Here is a 24,449-nt window from a genome sequence, read left to right as displayed (position 1 = left end):
AGAATTGGTGCTATGGCTCAAGTAGTAGAGTGCTAGAGACAGTGCCCAGGCCTTGAGTTCAACCCATGGACTGACAAAGAGATAGCTAGCTCACTCGGTAGGTAGGTAGGTAGGTAGGTAGGTAGGTAGGTAGGTAGGTAGGTAGGTAGGTAGGTAGGTAGGTAGGTAGGTAGGTAGGTAAGTAGGTAGGTAGGTAGATAGATAGATGATAGATAGATAGATAGATAGATAGATAGATAGATAGATAGATAGATAGATAGATAGATAGATAGATAGATAGATAGATAGATGATAGGTGAATTTGGTCTTAGACTTCAAGAGGAAAGAAGGGAAAAATTCCCAATCATGAGGTTTTCTACAGTGCTCTAGGCCACCAGCTTCGCCATCACACACCACAGAACAGGAAGACTGTCTCTCTCCCACTTCTCAGGCAGCAGAAGAGCCAAGAGGGCAGAGCCAGGTTCTAACTCGGGTGCTTGGAGATAGTAGAAAAAGGGCTCTGCCTCTCCTTTGACTGGGGATTTGCATTAATTATGTGGAGAATGAAGGAAGGAGAATGGACTGGCAGAGGTAGAAGAAGGGCCTTCAAATCTGACTGAGTCAAAAACCTACTCCCTAAGACCAGAGAGTAGGGTTTTTCTACTCTGTTCCTCCCTTCTCCCCATTAAACTGACTCTCCATTATTACCGTAAAGATAGCCTGAGGATCCCTTCACCTGAGGGAAGATTAATTAGTCATCATTTGAAGAGGCTGAGAAAAGCCTGACCCTGGTGTAACTCTAACAAATGTTTGAAGTTGCCCCCCCCCCATTGCTGGTTTTGCCTGAATGAATGAAGTGGTTTTGCAGCTCACTTTCCTGTTGAGTGTGTACATTCTGCCTCCTAATCCTACAGGCCTTGGTCTCTTCATATAGCACGGCTTTTGCAACTATTTTCTGTCCTTCAAATACAGTGTTACAATGGAGTAGTTCCTGATAACACAGCTAGGGCTTGGATCCTGAGAACTTCATTTGAATCCGGGATGGGTCAATAATGTTTCTTTCCTGCTTCTATAGCTTGAGAACTCTAAGAACATTTAGTGTGCAAGTAACCTCGCATCACCAAGGGAAACCCAGAAAGCTCTTGAATATCTGACCTTTCAGAAGTGAAAGTTAGAGTGTCATAGACTTTCCTGTCCTGGCTGGCTTCACCCTGTGATCCTGAGACCTCAGTCTCCTGAGCTAGGGTGACGGGCCTGAGCTACTTGTGAAGTGCTAGGTTCAGAACTGTAATGACATTGACAATAGAAGTCAAGTGCTTATCACAAAGGGTTTGGGGAGCATATTATGCCTTTCAATATTGGACCTTTCAGAACTCTGTAGGACACAAGGTTATAATGTTAGAGTCTGAGAGGCTGGTCATATGGATCTGCTATACTTGGACCTTGAGCCCTGACTCCAACTCTGGTGTACATCAATGTTCATTTTCCCAAAAATATTCTCATAATTAGCAAATAGGAAAAGTACTTTGATTATCCCTCACTCAGGAAAAGTACTTTGACTATCCCTCACTCTTTTTCCAGATGTTTTTCTCAGACTGAAGCCTGGGCGCTGTCCCTGCACCATTCAGCTCAAGGCTAACACTCTACCACTTGAGCCACAGCACCATCTGAGGTCTTTTGGTGATTCATTGGAGATAAGAGTCTGACAGGCTTTCCTTGTGTAAGCTGTCTTTGAACTGTGTCTTCAGATCTCAGTCTCCTGAGAAGCTAGGGTTCCAAGAGTGAGCCACCAGCATCTGGCCCATTGTTTTTGCCAGTCCTGGGGCTTGATCTAAGGACCTGGGTACTGTCTTTGAGCTTCTTTTTCTCAATTCTAGCGCTCTACCACTTGAGCCACTCCACAGCTTATGGGATTTTCTGAGTATGTGGCACTGAGGATTCAAACCCTGGCATTCATGTATGCTGAGCAAGCTCTATACCACTAAGCCACATTCATTCCCACCCCCACCCTTACAATTTTATCCCACAACTTGCTTATCCTCAAAAAAAGCTTCTGAGTATAAATCATCTAAAGAAATCCTTATAGTAAGTTGTCAAAAGATAACTAAGACAAAGCTCATACTTGGGAGAGACTCTAAACATGTGATGACTGTGACTAATGCCTCCATTTAATTATGTATCTTGTTTCAACACTTAATAAAGTATTGATGAAAAACAAGTCAATGACCTGATTTATTGTGTATAATTTTATAATAGATGTACAAAACACAATAAATATTATGTGTATAATAATACTAAATACAATAAACTATGAAATAAATGAAATAAATACAAAAGCAATAATTATAATAATCAATATATAATAAACATGCATATGTACATATATATCATATATTACACATGTATTGAAATATTTTTTTACATTGCAGGCCCTCAGTGCAGGCCCTGGGAACTCTAGCTTGAATTTCTTTTCCTCAAGGATAGTGAGCTTCCCCTTCACCAATGGTGTAAAAGAGTTACCGGGACAATGAGCTCAAATCCCTTCAATGGCAGAAATACTGGCCCCAGTTCCAAGACAGTGACTTAATATTTTTAATGGAAGCACTTATGTTTATTCAGTTCCATATGGAACATTTAATAAAAAGCAATGTAGAATTTTGTACAGCTATTTAGATATCCTTCCCTTACCCCCAAAGTGCTTCTTTGAGCACTACATTATTTTTTGTATGTTTTTTATTGTAAAAATGTTGTACAGAGGGGTTACAGTTACATGAACAAAGTAATGAGTACATTTCTTATTGAGCATTGTTGCTTCCTCCTTTGTTCTCCCCCTACCTGTTGGATCTTCATCTGTCCCGCAGAAGATGGACGTGGTCCAAGGAAAGGTAACTGTGCTGCTAGCTCATTCGCCAGCCTCCCGTAGCCCCAGAGACAGTCAGATGCAGCAGGGAGTCAAGTCAAGCAGGAACTCGTTTATCACCACGCAGCAAGCAATTTTTAAAGCAAAAGACCGAGTGGCATGGAAGGGGAGGAAAAGGAACCAACCAATCACTCTAGAGGTCATCCTATCATTCACCTTAACTTTCTATACTTTCCCTTCTGTCTTTGAGCTATTCAAGTACAGATGTCACTTTGCCTGGTTGTGGTACACAGTCAGATTTTAACATAAACAACTCAGACTCTGCCCACTAAACTGCCTCTCAGCCCCAACTTTGCTGTCCATGTGCCCAACAGATTCCCCCTTTTTATTTTAATGGCAGACCCACCTCTTTGCTGAAGTTCAGGTCAGGGCACCTCTTATGAGGTTCATCCAATTGGCACCTCCTCTTTCCGTGGTTCACCTAAAGTATGGAGTAATCTTCAGCACTGAGCTTATCATAATAGACACGGAGAGCCATGCATTGGCTCTCTTGGGCTCTATCCTTTTCGATATAACCGCAACCCCCACATCCTGCCCATCTCCCAGTTAATTATCCTTTTTCCCTCCTCAGTAAAGTTAATAAACATTAGCCTCACCACAGGTAGAAATGTCCGAAGCAGTTCGATTACTACTGGGACATATATAATAGTCAGTATCTTATAAGATTGACCTCTTTAAAGCATGGGAGCAGCCTGGGTATTGGGGGTACCATACATGAGGCACAGTGCATCCTCGTGGGCCTCCACACTCAGGCCGTCCTTGGTAAAGGGGGACTCAATCTCCAACATCCCAGGATCCTCTAGCCAGGTCAAAGGGACACCAGGTCAAAGGGACAGCTTCTCTTTTGGTGCTGTTGATGATTTCTCCATTGCCAGTGCTGATCACTGCCCAGGTCACCCATTGAGGTTGATGTGGATTCTGTAGAGACAATGCCAGGACTGGGAGGGTCAGGACAGCTAACAGCTGGAATATCACCATCTGCAATTGTTAGAGAATGCAAGAGCTTCTCAAGGGCTGATTGCCCTTGGGGATGGTTAGTAATTATCCTTTCAGCTTTCCCTCTTTTAAACACAAGCATGGACCAGCATAGCTGTTTTACTTTCCTTGTTGGTTAGTTTATCCTTGGGCTTCTTCCTCTATAGAGGAAATGGGTAAAAACTTAAAGTTCCTGGCCGGGACCAAATGGGGGCTGTCTCCCCTATGGGAAAAACGTATCTGAATCCCCTGCCCATGATAACTAGGGGGTCAGGTCCGCTCCATTGTTGTGTCAGGGGGTCCTTCCACCTGACTTTCACTTGGGGCTTAGGATTTAGTTGTCTGCAGTGCTTCTGAAATCTGGATTCAATTGTCCCTTTTGAAAAATTTAAAATGTTAATGGTAAACAAAGCTATCTGTAACCATATATGGGGGTTAACTCCCCTTTTTGTTTTACTAATTGCTCATTAAGAAATTGTTGATTTCTTTCTATAATTGCTTGGCCTTGGGGATTATAGGGATTTCCTGTAGTATGAGTAATATGCCATCTGTCAAAGAACTCTGACATTGCTTTATTAACAAAACAATGTCCATTATCGGTTTTAACTTGTGTTAGTAGACCCAAGGTGCCAAAACATTGAAGAAAATGTGCTTCTAAATGATTAGTTATTTCTCCTGTATGTGCTGTGGCCCAACATGCTCCTGAATAGGTATCTATAGAAACAAAAATATATTGAAGCTTACCAAAGTCTGGGAAATGAGTCACATCAGTTTGCCAAAGGACATTGGGTTTGAGGCCTCTGCTTGTAGCAGGGGTACTTTTAAGAAGGGCTGGCATGAGCATTATTTACCATAGCTAAGATATGGAACTAGCCCAGATGCCCCTCAGTAGATGAAGGGATCAAGAAAATGTGGTATATATACACAATGGAATTCTATGCCTCCATCAGAAAGAATGACATTGCCCCATTTGTTAGGAAATGGAAAAACTTGGAAAAAATTATAATAAGTGAAGTAAGCCAGGCCCAAAGAAACATACGTCCCATGGTTTCCCTTATTTGCAATATCTAGTATATGTATACATCAAGCGGAAAAGGTCAGTTAATGTGATGTTAGGAAAATGAATCCTTAGATATGTATTTTAATGTTTTTTTTTTCCTTTCAGGCATTTGTTTCTAACGCATTTATAAGATTATCTCTTTGTAGTTTTGTATGTCCCTCCCCTACAGTATAACCCTTGCTTTCACTATATTTTATGTGAGTATAACTTGTAGAGGAGATGGGGAAAAACAATTCGTTTAAGGATACAGGTGGACCCGTTGCAACAATGAGAAGTACAAGTTGCCATGTCGAAAATGAGCTTTACAATGTTGGTGGGAGTGGGGAAAGCAGGGAGGATTGGGTGGAGGGTGGGGTGGAGGCTGGGAAGGGATGTGAAGGGTAAACAAGAGGAGGCTGCAATGCTTGATAAGAAATGTACGCATTAACCTGCCCATGTAATTGTAACCCCTCTGTACAGTGTGTTCACAAAAAATAAAAATAAAAATAATTTTAAAAATTAAAAAAAAAGAAGGTTGGCATGTTTTACATGTATGTCTATCCTTTTGAAGTCCTTTACAGGAATCTGAGGAAATCTATGTTGAAAACCTCTCCAATTATTGTGGGTTAAATCATATAAACATTAAAGCTTGTGGGCCAGTAGCTAACTGGTCTGCCCAATTATTGTCCATGGATAAAAACCCAGTAAGTTTTGAATGCCCTCTCAAATGTTGAATGTGAATAGGGGCTCTCCATACATCTAATAGGCCCTTACGGGTGTCCATAAGGGGGAAAATAGGGTTTCCATCCAGTTTAATATGTGCCTAGGGAATATGAGGGAGCAAGTTAATCATATATAAACTAACAGAATACAAATTAAAGGGTTTTTTTTAATGTCTTGAAGGGCCATAATTACTGCAAACATTTCTTTTTATTCTGCTGATCCTTGACAAAGTTGAAATCTTTGTTGGCTTGGGGTCTTTTGTTGCTCCTCAAAGGCTGCATGTGCAGAGCCTGTTTTACCTCCATCAGTAAAATCATGTAGGGCGCCAGGAATAGGTGTAGGAGAAAATAGAGAAGTCATTATGAGGGGAATTCGCCATACCATGACTGTCCATTTAGATGACCCATAATGGCAGTCAATTTGAACTAGAAATCCTTCCAGGGAGAGAGCAGGTTGAGCATTGGCTCAAGTGAGTACTCAACGTCTGCCATCAGAAAAGAAAAAACAATGGAGTGAGGATCAAGGCCATAATGCCTTTGGGCTTGGGTCCTTCCCATGACAATAGCATTGGCAAGTTGTTCTGCCTGAGAGTATATCCGAGGTGTGCCCCCCAGGGGAGTGTGAAGCCACTCTAATGGCTCCCCCCCCCTTTGACTTAAAACTGCAGATATCAATGTAACACCTGCAAACAACGAGAGGGAAATGGGCTTAAGAATAGAATACCTCTTCAGGGAAAGTTCATCCAGGGCTCTTTAGAACTGTAAAAAATATTGCCCGATGGTTGTTTGTAATTGTAATAACTTCTTGGGGTGTCCTGTCTTTTAGTCGGTTGAATAAGGGCACAAGACTATCTTTAGGGATGAGAACCCATGGCAACAGCCAATTGATTTCACCTAAAAGACTTTCAAGTTGGGTTAGGGACAGAGATGCTGCAATATCCAGCAAAGGCTTAAGGGGGCTGGCCTGAGTAAAGGTAAGTTGGGATCCGAGCTCCTTAACAGGAGATACTTTTTGAATTTTATTTAGAGATATTGGAAAACCCTCCTTTTTTAATATGGTGAGAACATGGGTAGAAGGCCCTCCAGGCGGCCCAGGTCTTGGTGCCTCAGAATTATGTCATCCATGTAGGCATAGGCAAGAGAGGTGTCTGAACCCAGCACAGGCCCTAAAAGTGTGACCGTATTGTTAGCAAAAGGCCAGGCTGTTGGCCATACCCTGTGACAGCACCCTCCATTCAAACCCCTGATCAGGATGGGAAAATATTAAGAGAAGGGATGGAGAAGGCAAATTTCTTGCAGTAATCCAGATGTAAGAGGATCAAAAAAAAACTATCCTTAATATCAATTACAACCAAGGTATATTCTGAAGCAGGAGTCCAGGGCATACCTCTTAGGGCATTCCTACTAGCTCCATCCTTTCAGTTACCTTACATAGATCTTGGAGCATGAACCAAGCCCCAGATGCCTTTTGGATAACAAATACAAGGACTCACAGAAGGGAGTATGTGCCCAAGTTTTATCTGTTCCTCCACCAAAAGGTGGAGCGCTACAAGTTTAGGTTTGGTCAATGGCCACTGCTCCACCCAAATAGGGCTTCTTGGTTTCCACCTAATGGGAGGCATTTGGGGGACAATTGCCTTTAGGATTAGGGGTGCACCCAAGTGGGTCCCTTATGTTCTTCTCTGTACTTATGAAAGTTAAAAAAAATCCTTTTTCTTAACTCCCTCTAGATCATGTTTAAGCCATTGTGCTTCTTCGCCATCCAGGATATCATCATAGGATGCTCGATGGTCTGTAGTGACCACAGCATCCATGTGTCTTGCCCTAGTAAATTGGCGGCGAGGTTTTTTGCCACTAAAGCGCATATCTTTCCCTGCTTTCCATCTAGGCTAGTCCATTTCATAAGGGCAATCGACTCTTTGTTCAATCTGCCCTCATGTCAATTAGGCAGTAAAACTGCTTTACACCTAGGAAAATACTCATTTTAGGGTGGAGTCCTTCCCCGGGGGATGGTCCAATGGGCCTGGGTCATCCTGCCATGAGGCTGCCTGGGCCTTACAGCAGAGGGGGTTCCACCTTGAGCTAATAGGGTTGGAGGATGCCCCTCCCCTAGTTTAAAGGCTTCCCATCTAACTCAAATTTGGATTGACAATCCTTTTTCCAATGGTACCCCTTCCTGCACCTGGGGCAGGGTGTAGGGGGTGGTTTGGACCACCCGGGCCAGTTGGCAGAGGGGCAGGGGGGGATTGGTGTGAACAGTCCCGCTTAAAAGGGCCCTCCTGTCTGCATTTAAAACATGTCCCTCTCCCTGATAGCCTTGGGGTTCCTAGGCCCTGGGCTGACAGAGCCTGGGTAATAGCCTCAGACATTGCAGATGTCTGAGCCTGTAAAGGTAAAGATAGTGATTGGGACTGGGGCTGTTGTATTCCACATCCTGCGAGGCCACCACCCATGTGCTCAGGGAACACTCTCTCAATCCCACGCAGGCTGTGTGGTCTGCATTCATCCCTTCCCAAACCAGTAGCTTTACAAACTGATCTTGGAGGTCCCTTGCCAGCGACTTGTGAACACTCAGTTGGACTCAGTCTATAAAATCAGGTAGAGGCTCACCCAATTTTTGTCTCACTCCTGCTATGGGGAACTCAGTGAGCCCTTCATTCAATTAGTACCACTAGACAAGTCCTACCTGCCTCACTTGGTCACGGTATGGGCCTGGTATTGTGGCCTATTGGATGCCAGTGGAGTACCCTTCCCCTGTCCCGGTTAACATGGCATAAGCAGTCGGTATTGTGGGTTGAGCTTCCCAGGTATTCTCCTCCTGCCCTCTGCATTCCTCCTTAAAGAAGACACACAATTTAATAAACTGAGAACTGGTGAGGACAGCTTTGGCCACATCTAGCCAGTCTTTAGGGACACACTGAAAATAAGCAATGTCCTGTAATAGGGTCTAGGCCCAAGGAGAGTTTGGACCATCCTCTACCACTGCCTTGCAGAGCTGTTAATATCCTTGGCTTCCCATGGATACCATTCCAAGGGTCTGTTAGCTCCTGGTGCCAGATTGACTGAATACGCTTGGGGAAGTGAATCCTTTGGCCCAGGGTCCAGGTTCCCTGGTGGCCATTCCTTAACAGGTTAAGACTCAGCATAGGTTACTTCCCTGGCCCTCGGCTTCTCCGTGGAAGGTCTGTAGGGGTCCATATCTCCCAGGTCCCTCTGTAGGGCTGCATAGGGCACTGTACCTCCCCCCAATTGTGGGAATAGGGTGAGGGCCTAGGATCGTCAGGGGCACCCAAGTCTTCTTTTACTTCCACTAGGCCTAATGTTGCCCCATCCTCCTCCTTCTCTGAGATAGCATTACCCATATTAAGGATTTCACTTACCCTTAGAGACCTCTTAACCTCGGCTAGAATATTTTCCTTTCGTGCCCCATGTTGGGTGCCAGATGTTGGGTCTTGGTCCATCCCATGGAAGACGGACCCGGTCCAAGGAAAGGTAAGTGCGCCACTTGCCCATTCCCCAGCTTCCCCTAGCCCTGGAGCCAGTCAGAGGCATCAGGGAGTAAAGTCAAGCAGGAACTCTTTTATTATCATGCTGTGATTTTTTTATCTGTCTTCTATTTTCTTCCTCCATGGTATAACCTGTTTTCACTGTATTTGATGTTGGTGACTTGCATCTTGCATATACATTTTTCTACTATGGGATTGGAAGGGAAATAAAATTCCGAAACAAAGACACAGTATGACCCATTGTAACAATGAGATGATCAAGACTCTATGTTGAAAACGAACTTTACAATTTGGGGATGGGAGGGGAGATTTGGGACAGTTGGCAGAAAAGGGATGGCAGGGGAAAAACAAATGAGGAGGTAACAATGCTTGTTAGATAATGTACTCATTAACTTACTTATGTAACTCTAACCTCTCTGTACACCATTTTCACAATAAAAAACGAAAAAAAAGTTATCCTGGAGTACATTAACTTCAAATTTCCTACGTGCTCTGTAAATTAAGACCAATTTTAAGTGGGAAGAAGGTTCTCAGAAACATTTTTTTGTGAGTGTGTGTGTTGTGCATTATTTCCCAAGTTTACATAAGTTAATAGAAGGAGAAACAATAGGAATAGAAGAAAGAGAAGTTCTATGTTTATGTATAATGGTTCAATGCACTATAGAAGACTCTGCAAATAAGACAACTTTGAAACAATAAAGCCAAGGCCAGTATTTAGATCTATGGGAATGATATAGAGAAAGCATTATTCCTAAGTGGAACATGAAGGAAGAGGCCACTCTCTTTCTTCTACTAGCTCTAAATATGCTAGCTAATCATGTAAATTTGTAAAAAAGTAGAATGGAAGAATAATTCTGGTTCCAAGCAAGTCAGATATAAGAGCATGGATTTAACTGGAAAAAAGGCCATGTTGAGAGAGCAGGAATTATACTAGCAATGAACTGGTGGCTAAGATCACATTTATTTTTCTCTTTTACTTTGTTTTTCTTTTTTTTTTGATGGTACTGGGGCCTGAACTCCAGGCCTGGGCACTGTCCCTCTTCTCTTCAGCTCAAAGCTTGTGCTCTACCTCTTGAGCCACAGCACCACTTCCAATTTTCTGGTGCTTCATTAGAGATAAGTGCCTCAGAAACTTTCCTATCCATGCTGGATTTGAACTGCAATCCTCACTCTCAGCCTCCTGGGTAAATAGGACTATAAGCATGAGCCACTGGAACCTTGCTTAAGATCATATTTCTAACAGTGTACACTCAGCATATGTAATGTGTATGTCCATCTATCTTTATATGAACTCGAGTTAAAAATCTGGGCTACAGCTTAGATTTTACACTGACAGAAATGTTTGTAGTTTAAGAGTTGATACTCCTGGAGAAATAAAACCTAATAATGTAAAGGAGTCTGGTAAGTTCAGTTTGCATCCAGCCTGGGCAGAACAGTCTTTAAGACACTATCTATAATTAGCTAGTCAAATGCTACATTGGAAGAATGGCTCAAGTGATGGAATTCAGCAAGATTGCTGAATAAATGCTTGAGGTTTTTGCATACATAGATACAAATATGCACATACAAAGGCACATATATGTTCAAACACACATAAGAAACAACTCTCAGAATGTGTAAAAAAGTTAGAAAATAATAGAAAATATTTCCTGAGTAAGACTAGGATCAAGTGATAATTTTTAATATTAGAAGTCCTTACGGGAACTTTCCCCAAAAAAGCTTGAGAATATTATATAGGTAGGGGCCAGAGATAGAAAATGAAGTCATCATTAATAAAGGGATCATATCCATGGAGGAAGGAATCAGAGACACCTTCACGTGCATCTGAAAATGTTCATAACCTGTGTCAAATATTAGAATAGCTTTTAACATAGTACATGAACAGTCTGAGCCATCAGTCTAGTAGAAATGTTATTGGAGTCTGTATCTAAATAAACCAACAAAAAATGGTAGGACAATGTGATACAAGCCAGGAATTCTAGCACTCAGAATAAGACAGGAGATTAGAAAGTGGAATAACATAGTGATACATTCCCTGGACTAGGTAGTATAATTTTGTCTCAATAAAACAAAGCAAGAAATTAATAAAAAAGAAACAAGGAAGGCATACACAGTTGGAAGTTTGGGCTAATTTTGTCATTATGTTTTGAGAAGTCAAGTTTCCTACTGAAGTGTAACTAATATATAATCCTCAGTTGTGTTTTAAAGGTTGTCTTCATTACAGAACATTCCTAGATGCTAAAGAGCTCATGATTCCCAACCAAAAATTGGAAAAAGTAAGCATCATTCTGTTAGATTTCAAAGAAATGATGAAGGATTACAAAAGTTTAAGCCTGGAGAAATAGGAAAGTTCATTTAATGTAGGACTTTGTAGAGCTGGCTAAATTAGAATTTAGATTTAAAATAAATATTTTTGTTTGTAATTTACTATTCGATAGGATACTACAAAATTCTTTTCAAGTAGAAGATTTAATTTAGAAATTCATAAATGATTCTGGCATTCTATTTGCCTAGAATATTCTTTCAAGTGAGATATAGTTAGAACTTAGTTAATCGACAATTCCAACAGTTCATGTGTAACATGATACTGTGAATAATCTAGACAAAGTTTCCAACAAATTGATATTACTTTATAAATTTAGAAATCAAGCAATCTTTTGAGATTTTGGTGTAACATAGTATGAAGAGAGTAATTGTGTGACATCTTTTTTCTTCTACCTATACAAAGCACAGGAAGAAATTTCCTTAATTATTTACCCATGTATAAAATGAGAAAATGCAAGGTTTGGCGTTTGGTTTTATTTTGTTTTTGTTGTTTGTTTTGTCCTAGGGCTTGACCTCTGGGTCTGGGCACTGTACCTGAGCCTGTTTTGCTCAAGACTACTACTCTAACATTTGAACCTAAGTGCCACGTGTGTCTAGATTTTCATGAGCAGTTTAATTGGAGATAAGAATTTAAGGAACCTTCTTTCTTGGGTGGGCTTTGAACCATAATCTTCAGATCTTAATATTCAGATAATCAGATCTCCTGAATAACTATGATGGATAATATATATAAATATATAATAAACTAAATATAAAATAAAAATAAAAATAATATTTGCAAGTGTTCTGATCTCAAAAATACCACTGGGGGGAAACGATGCAGCAAAGTTTAGTATAGTGTTCTTTCTGCAAGACGAAGGGCACCATATTAGCAGAAGTGTAGTATTTTTTCACAATAGTGATAAGCTAGTCATGATGTGAATTTAGGAAATTTTAAGATGCATCTCACAAATTGCAAACTGTTGGTCTAGGATGACTTTATGGAATAAAAATTGGGATTGATTGTCATAGAAATAATAGCTTACTCTGATTAACAAATGTTTACTTTTGAGAAATTAAATATTATAGATACTTCATAGTTTTATCTTCTACCAGAATGTGTCTACTTTTTCTGTTGACTTTTAAATATGTAACGCCTCATTGGAAACTGCATCTATTGCAGCTTTAAATAAAACGCAAATAGGTACTGTTTTGAATGTCTCTGGTATGGCATGTTCAGAATTTGAAAATGAGTAGATAGTAGTCATAGGAATGTTGAAGACCATACATATTCTGTCATCTTAACAATTAGTAAATTTTGAAAGTTAGAATTGAACTGTTTTCTAAGTTAGTATGAGAAAAGATTAAAAAATGTTTTTTTTTCAAAATAATGGCAAGCATATTCTGAAAACATTTTATAGTTTGATAACATTCCAGTTGATGTCCCTCTGATAAAGAAAGGGGTAATTAATTGAAATTAGCAGCCATAATGTTCATTTTTTTAAAAAGGTAATACACATAGAATAATATTTACTATAACAATACAGTGAAATTATATTTTATGCAACTCATTTTTAAATTTAATTTTATTTTCAAGGTGATATATAAAAGGGGTTGTAGTAATTTTAAAGTAGTGAATACATAACATGCCGAACTTTTTACACCCTCCCTTATTTTTCTCAGAATTTTCCTTCACCCCAATACTCCTGACAAGTTGTAATGTAAATTTCCAACATGTTGTCTTGTGAGTATTGCTATTGCATTGGTTTGCCCTTTGTCCTTTGTTTCACCATTTTGTTGTGCCTTTTCCCTTGCCAAATTAAGATAAATGTATAGGGCTGGGAAGGTGGCTCAGTGGAAGAGCGCTTGCCTTGCATGCCTGAGGCCCTGAGTTCGATTCCTCAGCACCATATAAGCAAAAAGAAGAAAGCCGGAAGTGGGGCTGTGGCTCAAGTGGTAGAGTGCTAGCCTTGAGCTGAAGAGCTGAGGGACAGCGCCCAGGCCCAGAGTTCAGGCCTGATGAACGGACCCAAAAAAAGAAAAAAAAAGATAAATGTATATACAATGCACAGGATACTGAAATAAAATACAGCAGGGGATAAACCATAAGGGAAAACACAAAAGAAAAAAGAAATCACATAGTACATTAAAAACAACAACCACAAAGAAAAACCTCTATTTCAATATCCAGGAGTTCATTTTGCTCAGCATCATCTTATATGTTCATATATACATAGCTGTTGAGAAATTCTGTTCATCAGCTAGGACTATCCTAGACATTTCTTACTTGTTACAAATGAGGAAAACCATGGAATCTGTTTCTTTATGACTTGTTTATTTTACTTAGTAGGATTTTCCCAAGTCTTTCCATTTCCTTATGAATTGGAAGCATAGAATTCCACCGTACATATATAAATCACATTTTGTCAATTCGTTCATCTACTGAGTGGCATATTGGTTTAAACATGATTGCATGTAAGTATCATTTAGGGTCATTCAAAAATGACAGATGCCACCGCACCAGATATACTAAAATCATCATTCCTAAGCAAGAAAGTGTTTTATGATGGTAGAATTGTTGAGATATCTGGATGAGTCTAATGTATATCTTGGACTGAATTAGGCAAGAAGATATCCAATATCATATAGGACAAAAATCTTAGTGACAAAATATTTCCCGTGAGAAAGATATAGGAGACTGCCAGAAGTATGATATAGTTCAGATAATTTTGAAGAATTTAGAAATTCAAGCTCAAGCATGTCTTTTTAAATAATAATTATGTAAGTGGAAGGGCAAAAGAGAGGAAAAGAAGAAAATAACTGACAGTAGATCATTGTCCCAAATTAGAGTATAAAAAGACATAATCTATAACTTCCAATATAATACATCCCACTTAATTTATGTACATGCAGAATATTTACTTGGCTTTTTCCTACTTTAATGCTCCAAAATAAATGAACACATAAGAAAAGTTATGTGATTGCCATTGCTTCAACCTGAACACTAACTGTGATGAGCCTTCTTTTTCTCACTTTGCACTTGGAAAAGTGTTCCTAAGTTGATGATGTTGTGGCTGATTAGAGTCAGAGTTAGGGGCTTCTACTTGTACAATTATCCCAGAATAGTTTAAAGCAGTTTTTTCCCCAAGATATCCAACTACATTGTTTGAAGCTGTACTTTGAACACACCCTCAAACCTGAGCACAGTATTTGAAATTATACTTCAGCATTTCTTGGCACATTCTACTTTGTGCCTATGTCTTCTTTGCACATTCCTTTTGAGTTCATAGTTGCTCTATTTCCATTTCATCTGTGCAAACATACATATATACATACATTGAACATATTTAAAATATTATGAGGCTCCTTGACTTGTAATTCAGGCCATTTTCTCTGCCAGGCCTGCGATTTGAACTCAGGGTTTGGGTAAATCTGCAGCACTGTGGGGGATGGGGAAGATTACCATGCTGGAAGACAAGAAAGTCAGGCCTGTTCCTAGGGCCTGAATTCAAGTCCAAGCACTCGAAAAAATAATATTCATATACATTTTAAATAAATGATTTATATTTACATACACATATTTACTGCATATTGCAGTTAATGTATTCATTTTCTTTGGTATTTTATTTATTTCTTATGCATTTTAGTGAGTATGATTTCACATATATCATTTTTTTGCATCATATTACATAAGAAATAGATTTTCCTATGTATTGTACATCATTCCTGAGACCCAGGACTTTCACTGATAAGGAAAACAAGCGGGACACTTGTATTTCCATCAGGATTAAGTTTTTGGCAGTTCTGTGACTTGAACTCCTCAGGACCTAGCAGACCCACTTCATGAATGGGTAAATGTTAACACACCAGTCTGATGCAAGTAAAGTTGGCGGGCAAATTTGAGGACCTGAGATCGAGCCCTAGGAATGGCCAATATATAAACAGATAGATGTTTAGAGTGCAGTGTGTGTGTGTGTGTGTGTGCACACGCGTGTGTGTATATTTACATATGTATATGCATCTATAAATGTATACAGAGAGAGAGAGACAGATAGACATTTATGTAGATTCTAGTGAATAACCATATATAAAGAGTGATGTCTATATCTTATTTTTATAATTATATTATTACCAATTATTTGGTATAAAATTATGCCTCCAGGAATTAATCACAGGAGGAGACTTAGTAAAGTATTAATTAATCAATTACCTAAATTTATTGCTTACAATCATATACTTGAATGACTAGCTAATTAGTAACTTAATTAATACATTTCAAACATTATATTAGTATTCCTATAGATAGGAACAAGTTTCCTAGGATCTTCATCCATGTGTAGGTGGCAGTCCCGGGATGGAACTCAGGGCCTAGGTGTCTGGGTTGGACTCAGGCTTCACTGACAGCCCCCAGCCTTCATCCATGCAAGGTCACATACAATTTTCAAGCCAAGTCATTGAGACCCAGGAGGGTCACAGTGCTAAGGAAACAAAGGTAAAACTGTTATATAAAACTTCCTGGTTTATTTCCTCCTCCATTTTTGTTGGTTTTATGTTTTGTTTTGTTTTGTTTTGTTTTTGCCAGAGCTGGGAGTTAAACTTGGGTCCTAGGATCACTGAATCATCTGTGGGTGTAAAAGCTGAATCCCAGCCTAGGGTAATCATGGTTTAAGACACAATAAACTGCTTCCTTGAGCAAAAGGAGCTCAACGAAAATGTCTAGGCTCACAGTTCAAGCCTCAGGAACTGCCACAAAAGAAGAGCCAGTAATTCCATGTGTCTGTGAATGTACCCACGTATTTGTATCAGTGAACATCCAGAGTCTCTATGAAGAATGGCACCCAGCTAGGAAATTTGAATAGAATGATTTCATAGCACAGAGAGTACTTTCAAGATGGTGCATGTTCTCTGGTTCCCCTCAATGTTCCCAGTGTAGCCTGAGGGGTTCTTCATACCCCAGGCTGCTGGAGGAAGTCGGCCTCATTGTTGAAACAGGCAGAGAAAAACCTTCACTCCTATACAGCTATGTAACAAACAATTCATGCGAGGCAATTAGGGAAGATGTGTGTGGGCAGGTTCTGAAGGTCAGGAGATAAAGACCTCTTTGTACCCCAAGGTATCTCTCCTCCCAGTGCTCTGTTTTGACAGGAAATCTTCATTTGTGTCATCTCCCGTCTGAGGCCAAGTTCCCGGCACTCATCCTGTCTTTGTAAGCCCATGTTTCAGTGTTGAAACAAACTGCTACCACTAATTCAAGAGTCCTTCTGGCAGACAATTAGGGAGCTGAACCTAATGTAATTATTCATTATTGGCAATGGTGCCTCCGTGTGTGTGTGTGTGTGTGTGTGTGTGTGTGTGTGTGTGTGTGTGTGTGTGTGTGTGTGTGTGTGTGTGTGTGTGTGTGCATACACCAGTCCTGGGGCTTGAACTCAGTTCCTAACCACTCTACCTGAGTTTCTCCTGTGCAAGGACAGCACTCTACCAATTGAACCACACAGGCACTTCAGACTTTTTTTCCCTGGTGATGTGGTACTGAGAATTCAAACCCTGGGTTTCACACATGCAAAGCAGTTTACCTCTAAGAAACATTCTCAGTGCTCCACTTCCGGTTTCTTTCTTTCTTTTCTTGTAAGTTGGAGGAGTTGAAGTTTGTGCCTCGGTGCTGTCTCTGAGCTCTTCAGCTCATGTCTAGTGCTCTACCACTTGAGCTAGAGCACCCCTTTAGGCTTTCTGATAGTTTATTGGAAATAACCATCTCAAGGAATTTCCTGCTCAGCCTGGCTTTGGACTGTGATCTGGGATAGTTTTGAATCGAGATCCTCAGCATCCTGAGCAGGCAGGATGATAGACCTCCTCAGCTAAAGACACCAAAGCCGTGACACTTTGCTGCAAGGAGGTCCTTGGCTCCACATGTTAGAACGTTAGCCATTAGCCCAAGAAGAAAGTCAGCACCTAGGCTCTGAGTTCAAGGTTCGTGATGGAGAAAACTAAACCAAAACAATTCTCTGCAGGAAACAAGTCACTAGAGCTCAGTGTATACATAAATTCGTCCCTGCCTTGAGGACATATATGAGCCTCTGCAAAATCATCTTACTTCTGTAGCTGTAGATGAAACATAGCTCGTGAAGGACTCAGTACATAGGACCCTGTGAAGGACTCAGCACACAGTACCCCATGAACGACCTAGCACCCCTGGAAAGATTCATCACATCGCTGTATCCCACAAACTGTCATTAGAATTAGGGTGCTTTCATCAGTATCACCATTCTTTCATATACATGTCACAAACTGCACAAGTTCACATCTAACTGTTTAGAGGGCTGTTTTTTGTGGATAGGGTCATCAGCCTCGGGGATTGCACTCATAGGTTGGAGGTACTGTCCTGAGATCTTTTCCTCAAGGCTCCATCTCTACCACTTTGAGGCACAGCTTATATTCTGGCAGACTTCCTGCCAAGGCTGAATTTTCAACCCACCAGTGTCTGATCTCATCCTATGAGCAGCTAGGGGTGAGCCAGCAGTGTCTGGTTCCATGGTGCAGGGTTGCAGTTGTTGACTTCTGGCTAAGTCAGGTTAGATGGCAACCGTCAGCTTCAGACTCCCAGCTTGCTCTGTGATGAGGTATTTGCAGTGCTATCCTTATATAGTTACAGTCAGAACATTCAATCTTTTTTTTTGGTGCCATTCCTGGGTCTTGGGTAAGAGTCTAGACACAGTCCCTAAGCTTTTATGCTCAGCTAGTGCTCGGCTGCTTGAGTGACAGCATGACTTCTGGATGTTTCTGTGCACACAGTAGAGAGGAATCGAACCCAGGGCTTTGTATGTACTAGGCAAGCACTCTACCACTGAGCCCCAGGAATGACAAATGTAGAAACAAATATATAGATTGTTTCATAGATATATTTAAATAAATATATATATGCATGTGTGTAGAAAACAAGACAGAGATATCTGCATATTATTTGATTTTATATACTATATTACTACCACTTATCGATAAATTATTCCTTCCATTATTTAAGAATAGTGGTTGAATATATAACAAAGTATTCATTGAAAATTAGTCAATGTACTATAATTGTTGTGTATAATTTTATAATATAATCATACACTAACTACTAATGTAATTGTTACTTTACAACATTCCATTCAATTGGATGTATATCGGAATGCATTTCTTAGGATCTCCCACCATTCGTAGGTGGCAGTACTGAGATTCGTGCCCCAGGCCTAGGTTGCTGGTTTTGGCTATGGCTTCCATGATAGTCCACCAAACTTCAGCAGTAGAAGGTCATGTACACTTTCTGGGCCCTGTCATTTGGACCAAGGATGGTTGCAATGCAAAGGAATAAACTATGTAAAACTGCCTTCTGGAACTTCTCAGTTTTATCCTTCTCTTTTTTCCCCCTTCTCTGTTTTCCCCCCTCTCTTTTTTCTCCTTTTTTCGGTATTGGGGCCAGAACTCTGAATCTGGGTGCTGTCCATCCACTCTTCAGCTCAAGACTATTGCTGTACCACTTGAGGCATAGCACTACTTCCAGCTTTTTTCTGTTTATGTGGTGCTGAAGAATCAAACCCAGGGCCTTAAGCATGCAAGGCAAGCACTCTAATACTGAGCCACCTTCCCACCACTTCTCCTTTTTTTTGCGAGTCCCAAGATTTGAACTCGGTTCCTAGGATCTCAAGATGGACTATGGGTCCAGAGGCTGCACCCCAGCCTAGGATGATAGAAGCTGAGGCAGAGTTGCCACGAGCTGAGTTCAACCCCCAGGACTGGCCAAAAAAAATTAAGAACCTGGCTTGGAATTTACACCATTTTTCTGGAAGGCCTGGAATTTGAACTCAGGGACTGGGCAATTCTGTGTCACTGTGGGGCAGAGGAAGCTCACTGTCATTGAATACAACAATTTCAGCCCAGTTTCCAGGGCCCGAATTCAAGACCCAGCACCGATAAAAATAATATTCATATATGAGATCTATTTACATACATGGGTTTATTCCATATGACATTTATTACCGTTATTTTTATTTTATTTAGTATTATTACATATATAACATTTATTTCATTTATTACATCTTATCACGTGGATATATTTATATATGGGTTATACTATGCATCACACTAAGAGCCACGATTTTCACAGAGAAGAAAAAATGTGTCAAAATTTACTTCTGACTCCACATATAAAATTTTGGCCATGCTTGGATTTGAACTCACAGCCCACAATGCCCAATTCATGAAAAGGCCAGTGTAGAAAAAAAGCCTTTGGCAAACTGGGCTGCCAGCCAGTTCTGAGGACCTGGGAACAAGCCATAGTAGTTGCTGATAGATATAGATAAATAGATGTGTAGTTTGCTATATATGAGAGAGAGACAATGTGAGGATATTAAATTATATATATTATGAATTATTATTAAATTATGCTTCCATTTAAAGAAGTATCATGGTTGAATACTTATTGAAGCATTCATGTAAACGTAGTCAGTATTCCTTAGTTGGGACTCTTACACCATAGTGCTAGAATGGAAGACATAATCCAATACTTTTTGTGTGACATTCTATAAGAGAATCATGAACTAACTGCAAATATAATTGTTACTTTTATAACATTCCATTAAGCATTCATATGAATAATGAAGATTTTCTCAAGATCTCCCTCCATTTGTAGGAGGCAGCCCTGGCAATCAAACTCCAGGCCTGGGTAGTTTACTTCAAAATGCAAACCATTAGAATGACACTGTGAAGATTTCAGTTTGTCACAATGAAAAAAAGGACAAGAAGAAAAGAAAGCCAGGTGTCATTTGTGCCATCTGTAATCCTAGCTCTTCAGGAGTCTGAGAGGTAGAGAATGCCAGTTTGAATTCAGCCAGGACAGGAAAGTCCATAGCACTGTTATTTCTGTGGGATCACAGAAATAAAAAAAAATTGTCATGAGTGGGGCTGTGGCTCAAGGACAGGGCGATACCCTTGAGCAAATGGAGCTCAGGGAATGTGCCCAGGCTCATAATACAACCCCTGGACCTGCCAAAAAAAGAGAGTCACTCCATCTCTCCCCATATATGTATGCATGTATTTCTATCAGTGAAGGTCCAGAATCCTTAAGATGAAAGGCACCAAGCTAGGAAATTTGCTTTGAATAAAATGATTTCATAGCAGGGACAGTGCTTTCAAGACAGTGCATGTTCCGGGGCTCCCCTCACTGATCCTAGTGTAGCCTGAGGTTTTCTCCACACCAAGGACTGTTGGAGGAAGTCTGCCTCATTGTTGGAACAGGCAGACAAAAGGCCTCACTCCTGTACAGCTGTGTAACAAACAACTCCTTCTGGGCCAATTAGTGAGCAGGAGTGTTGGCGGCTCTGAAAGCTAGGAGAAAAAAAGGCCCCTTTGAAACTTAAGCTATCTCTCTCCTCAGTGCTATTTTGACAGGAAGCCTCAATTTGTGCCACCTCCTGTGGAAGTCCAAGTTCCCTGCACTTATCCTGTTTTTGTTAGACTATGTTCCAGTGTTGTAATAACTTTCTACAATAAATTCAAGGGCCCTTCTGGCAGACAACAAGAGAGCTGAACCTAATAAATGATTCATTATTGGCAAAGGTGTCTTCCTAGGTTCTGGAAGCTTGCTAAATCAAAGCACATGTGTAATATCACAATGCTTAATGTCATCTAGAGCTGGTGAAGCTCATTAGGTTTTGAAATCTTTGACCTCTCTTAATTGGGCCCTGGGTGGCTAGGTTTTGTGGTTGAACACAGGGCCTGGGTGCTGTCCATGAGCTCAGAACAGAAGCTCAGTGCTTTACCATTTGGAGTCACAACTTCACTTCTGGTATCTCTGTGTGTGTGTGTGTGTGTGTGTGTGTGTGTGTGTGTGTGTGTGTGTGTGTGTGTGTGTGTGTGTGTGTGTGTGCATACACTTGTCCTGGAGCTTGAACTCAGGACCTGAACACTGTTCCTGAGTTTCTCCTGTACAAAGATAGCACTCTACCACTTGAGCCACAGAACCACTTCAGGCTGTATTCTAGTGATGTGGTACTAAATAATCAAGCCCAGGGATTCATGCATGCAAAGCACTCTACCCTAAGACACATTCCCAGCAATCTACTTCAGGTTTCTTTCTTTCTTTTCTTTTAAGTCGGAGGAATTGAAGTCTAGGCCTGGGTGCTGTCCTTGAGCTCTTCAGCTAAATACAAGTGTTCTACCACTTGAGCTACAGCACCCCTGCAGATTTTTTTAAATTCACTGGAGAGAAACCTCTCAAGGAATTTCGTGCCCAGGCTGGCTTTGAACTGTGATCCTCAGCTCTCAGGCTCCTGAGTAACTAGGATGACAGGTGCGAGTTCCTGGTACCCAGCTTCCACTTCAAGTTTCTAAGTGGTGAATAGGAGATAAAAGTCTCATGGGACCTTTTGTGTCTGTGATAGTTTGGAACCGAGGTTATCATATCTCAGTTTCCTGAGTAGGCAGGATGACAGACCTCAGCTACAGATGCCTAGAATGTAACACTCTGTTGCAAGAGGGTTCTTGGCTCCACATGGTGGGGTGCTGGCATGAGCCCAACAGAGAAATTCCAGTGGCCAGGCCCTGAGTTCAAGATTCACGACCAAGAAAAATAAACCAAAACTATTGTCTGCAGGAGACAACTCACTAGAGTTAGGTACATACACAATTGGCACTGACATGGGGACATATCTGAGCCTCAAGATTCTCATCTGCACAATCATCTGACTTCTGGAGCTCTTACAAGGACCAAGTGAAAGAATTTACCCGTGAAGGACTCAGCACACAACACCTCATGAAGGACTCAGAACATAGCTGTATCCCACAAGCTGTCAGTGTTAGGGTGCTTTCATCAGTATCACCATTCTTTCAGAAATACATAAAAAACCACAGAAATTTCACATCTAATGATTAAGGGATGGGGTTTTTGGGGAAGGTGGAGTCAGCCACGGGAATTTCACTGAAAGTTTGGGGGTACTGTCTTATGATCTTTTGCTCAAGGCTAGAACTCTACCACTTTGTGCCACAGCTCAGAATTTTGCCGACTTCCTACCAGGGCTGGGTTTTAAACCCACCGGTGTCAGATCTCAGCCCCTGAGTATCTTGGATGACAGAGGTGATGGAGCCAGTACCATCTGGTTCTGTGGAGCTGGGTTGCAGCCGTTTACCTCTGGCTAAGTCAGGTTAGATGGCAGCTGTCAGCATCAGACTTCTGGCTTGCTCTGTGATGAGTTATTTGCAGTGCTATCGTTATATAGTTGCAGTCAGAACATTCTGTCTTTTTTTTTGGTGCCATTCCTGGGTGGTAAGAGTCTAGACACAGTACCTAAGCTTTAATGCTCAAAGCTAGTGCTCCGTTGCTTGACAGACAGAACAACTTCTGGAATTTTCTGTGCACAAAAGCTTTGTATGTACTAGGCAGGCACTCTACCACTGAGCCCCAGTATTGACAAGAGTATAAACAGATCGATTATGTAGATTGATAGATTGATAGATAGATGATAGATGTATAGATGTGTGTATATATATATATATATATATATGCATACAGAGAGTGTGAATGTGAAGATATTAAATTATATACATTATTACCATTTATTAGTTATGAAATTATGCCTCCATTTAATAATGTATCCTGGTTGAATACTTATAGAAGCATTAATTAAAAATTATTCAATATCCTTCCATTAGGGGAATCATACCATGGTGCTAGAATGGAAGATATAAAACCAATAATTTTTGTGTGGCATTCTAAAATAAATTCATGAATTAACTGCAAATTCAATTATTACTTTAACAAGATTCCATTAGCATTCACATGAATAGGAATGAGTTTGTCAGGATCTCCTTCCATTTGTGGGTGGCAGTCCTGGCATTCGAACTCCAAGCCTGGGTATTTTACTTCGAATGCAAACCATTGGAATAACACCGTGAAGATTTCAGATTATTATGATTACAAAAAATAACAAGAAGAAAAGAAAACCAAGACCCAGGGGCTCCTGCCTGTAATCCTAGCTCCTCAGGAGGCTGAGATATAGAGAATGCCAATTTGAATTCAACCAGGGCAGGAAAGTCCACGACTCTTATTTCTAAGACATTACAGGGGGAAAAAACATGAATGGGGCTGTGGCTCAAGGGCAGAGCACTACCCTTGAGCAAAAGTAGCTCAGGGACAGGGCCTAGGCTCATAGTACAAACACGGAACTGCCCCCCTGCCAAAGGAGGCAAGAACTCCATGTTTCTGTGTATGGATGGATGATGGGCATTCAGCAGGTTGCCAATGCCCAACCCCCAACCTGGGCAAGCTGGGACAAGCCCTGAAGAGTACTAAATCTGAGCCAGCAACTTGAACAAAGCATCCTTCTCTGCCATTTAATAACTGAAGCTTGATGTTCTGGCTGAGGTGTCCCATCGGGACACATACCAGCCTGCCACTGCCTCCAGGGAGACCACAGTTCCTAGACTGTAGGATTTGTCAAAGTTTCTGGCTCCATATTCTCTATCCCTCTGTAGGATGTGAGCCTAGACCTCTGGGGTTTGGTGGCTATCACTCATTTATCATTCCTCATTACCTAGTCACAGGCTGCTCCCAAAACTTGGCAAAGATATGAAATAGCAATTTCTCTGCCAAAAGAGGTATGCCAATAAATCTCACCCTCATAACTCCCGCTAGAAGTGAGCCTTGGGCTGCGAATGTGGCTTAGTGGTAGAGTGCTTACCTAGCATGCACTAAGTCCTAGGTTTGATTCCTCAGTACCACAGAAACAGCAAAATTCAAAAGTCACATTGTGGCTTAAGTGATACCCTTGAGCAAAAGAAGCTCAGGAACTTGCCCAGACTCTGAGTTCAAGCACCAAGACTGTTATAAAAAAAAGTGAACCTAGTGAGACATATTTTCTCTGGGACTCAGAGGAGGGCCGAGGTTATATGTAAGAGGTAGGGTAGAAGGCAGGTGCTGGTGGTTCACCCCTGGAAGCTACTCAGGAAGCTGAGATCTAAGGATCTCAATTGCA

This window comes from Dipodomys merriami, unplaced genomic scaffold, assembly GCF_024711535.1.
Source record: "Dipodomys merriami isolate MVZ:Mamm:240054 unplaced genomic scaffold, mDipMer1.0.p SCAF_311, whole genome shotgun sequence".
Taxonomy (NCBI): Eukaryota; Metazoa; Chordata; class Mammalia; order Rodentia; family Heteromyidae; genus Dipodomys; species Dipodomys merriami.
Note: the sequence above shows the minus strand (reverse complement) of the source record.